At 37.0% G+C, this 3,189-nt stretch overlaps 1 pseudogene; it reads left to right on the forward strand.

The window, feature by feature from the left end:
- Positions 1 to 1,446: 1,446 nt before the first annotated feature.
- On the forward strand, positions 1,447 to 2,489 carry LOC108729159 (uncharacterized; annotated as a pseudogene).
- The last annotated feature ends 700 nt before the right edge of the window (positions 2,490 to 3,189 follow it).

Genomic DNA, 3,189 nt, shown 5'->3' on the forward strand with positions numbered 1-3,189 from the left:
CCGCCGCGCCGCCACCACAGCTTATCGCTCAAGCGCGCGCGCTCTACCTCGCGAGAGTGAAGGACGGGTTGAGGATAGGAAATGGGACAGAGAGGGTTGATGCAGAACACGATGTGGTGAAGAGGGAGAGAGAAAGGGCCGCAGGCGTCTGTGACCTTCCGCGGGTATCTGGACGCGTGCCGACGAATTGGATTCGATCAGATCCGCGTGGGTGCTATGAGTAAGGTGAGCACCCGACCATCCTTCCACGCGCGCGCACCTCTCTCTCTCTCTCTCTCTCTCTCTCGCTCACTCTACGCTCAATAATGCTCCGATGGCTCTGAAGGCTTTAACATTAAAGCAGAAGAAGGAAGCTGCTTGGCGGCCGCCTGTAGAGAAAGCTCCAATCCGTCGATTTGCTTGATATCGATTTCCGGCGTGATCGGCTTGCCGAAGCTGACTCATCGAGCCTTTGCGTGGAGAGAATTACAGGCGATGGGATAGAAATAAGAATCATGCACGATTTTTATTTCTTCTAAAGGAAAAAAAAGAACATAAACATCTTTAATGTTACAGTAATCTATACACTTATGTGTGTAGATTATTTCTATTATTACCAATTGGCGATTAAACATAACGGAACTAATCAGGATGCCCTGCGATATGTGGCTAATCAATTCAAGGATAATTCCAGGATCTTTCAGATAAAAATTCTGGTTTTTTCAGGTTAATTAATTTTTATTAATTAATTTTTATTAATTTGCGCAATATTGTTGCTCCAAATACATCAAATAAATATTCAACACAAACGATAATTTCTCTGTTATATTCTGTTTTATAATAGTAGACATTAAATCCAAGTTTCTTATTAGTAACTTGCCTTATTGCATCTTTAAGGAAGTTGTGTTTATACTCTCAAACACAACTTTCCTTTTTATTAAAACATTATCTTATAAAATCATTAATTTATTGGCGCTAATTAAATTATTAATCTAATTTTCAATGTCCGCTCTTGCTTTTAAAGCTTCGTCTAAAGTCATTTTTTTCTTAACTCTTTTAAAACTTCATCTCATTTCTTTGACTTGTCATTATCATTTTTTCTTGATCTTCTTCTTCTTTTGTTATCGCTTCTTTGTATCAGGTATGCGTATTGCAAATAAAATGAATCATAGATTTCATAATCTCAAAGTTACTTGTATCTTTTTAATTTGTAATAATCCCATCATAAACAGCATGAAGAATGAAACAAAAATTCCAAGTCAGTCCTAAAATTTCATTTTCAAAAATACGAGGGCAAGTCAATAAGTTCTTAAAAAATCTGTCAGAGGGCACTCGCAGTGTCATGTCACATTACTTTTTGACAAGTAGCGTCTTTCAGCTGATTACTGTCAAATTTTGAGCGGAATTCACCGTGTGGTTTCATTTTTATAGACGATTAAAGCGAACAACCTTTGTATTTTTTGCAAAATGGAAAAAAACGAGTTTCGCAGTGATCAAACATCTACATATGAAAGGTTTAACGCCGAAAGAAATCAAAGCCGAGTTGGATAATGTTCATAACACATCTGCACCAGCATTTACGATTGTATAGAATTGGATAAATGAATTTAAACGTAGTCGTACATCCACATGTGATGCACCTCGTTCTGGACGTCCAATTGAGGCTGCTATGCCAGAAATCATCGATAAAGTCCACGATATTGTTTTGACTGATCGACGTGTGAAAGTGCGCGAGCTTGTTGAGGCCACAGGCATATCACATGGCACAGTGATTTCAATTTTACACGAACAATTGGGTATGAAAGCTACCGGCAAGATGGATGCCGCGTTTGCTCACTGTGGACCATAAGCGCGACCGTGTGACGATTTCAAAACAATGTTTGGAGATGTTTCAACGTAATCCAGATGAATTTCTACGTCGATTCATTTCTGTGGACGAAATATGGATCCATTACTTCACACCCGAGACGAAGGAATAGTCAAAACAATGAACTTCACCGGGTGAACTAGCTCCGAAGAAGGTGAAGACCGTGAAGTCGGTCGGAAAGGTGATGGCCACAGTTTTTTGGGATGCACGCGATATAATTCATATCGATTACCTTCCGTCGAAGCAAACGATCAATGATGATTTCTACGCAGCCTATTGGACCGTTTCAACAACATTTTAAAGAAAAAACGTCCCCATTTGACGAAGAAGAAAGTGCTCTTCTATCGAGACAATGCACGGGTTCACACGTCTCCGACACCGATGGCCAAATTCAACGAATTCCGCTACGAATTGCTTCCCCATCCAACATATTCGCCAGATTTAGCCCCCTGCGATTATTTCCTGTTTCCAAACCTGAAGAAATGGTTTGGAGGAAAGAGATTCACCACTAGAGAGTAGCTCATCATCAAAACAGAGCCCTTTTGAAGGGTTGGACAATTCATATTATTCGGACGGCTTGAAAAAGTTGAAGAATCGTTGGATCAAATGTATCGAGCTGAAAGGAGACTATGTTGAGAAATAAAAATGAATCGATCAAAAAAAATGTGTTTTACTATGTTTTTCTAAAAACTTTTTGACTTGCCCTCGTACATTAAATTTCAGGATAATTCCGGGATTCACAGACATTCAAGGATCGCTGAATTAAAATTCCCTGTTAATTTATAAAATGAGGTCGAAGAGAAAGAGAGAGATTTAAAGATATAATGACTATCTCATTTTTATCCTATCTTTTATACACATAATCAAAACTTTGCAATTTTTTAAAAAGTATATTAACGAAAAGAGCGATCTTGCTGAAGTATTTAAAAGTTTATATTTCCTCTATATACACGAAAAGAATCGTTTTGCTGAAGTATCTAAAACTTTATATACAAATCTGAAAATAGTTTTATTTGAACCATCAAAATAATGATGTAAGACGCTCAAATTGATTAGTACACGGAGAGAATTTTGTTTTAAAATTTACCCTGAAAATATGGTAGTTTTGTGGTACAATACAATATTTTAAAGATTTTTACCATGCACTTCAGTAAAATTAATCAAACTTATTTTATACTTTATTGTAGTTTTATTAATGAATTAATGAGGGAGAGATTTACATTAAAATTCTTAAAAATACATTGTTGTCCCACGACTATCATATTTTCAGGGTAAAGTCTAAGAAAAAATTCTCTCCGTGTAGAATTGTTAAAATTTTTTGCAGCATTGTAAGTAATGCTTAA

Source organism: Mycetomoellerius zeteki, unplaced genomic scaffold (assembly GCF_001594055.1).
Source record: "Mycetomoellerius zeteki isolate Tzet28-1 unplaced genomic scaffold, Tzet1.0 scaffold701, whole genome shotgun sequence".
NCBI classification, from domain to species: domain Eukaryota; kingdom Metazoa; phylum Arthropoda; class Insecta; order Hymenoptera; family Formicidae; genus Mycetomoellerius; species Mycetomoellerius zeteki.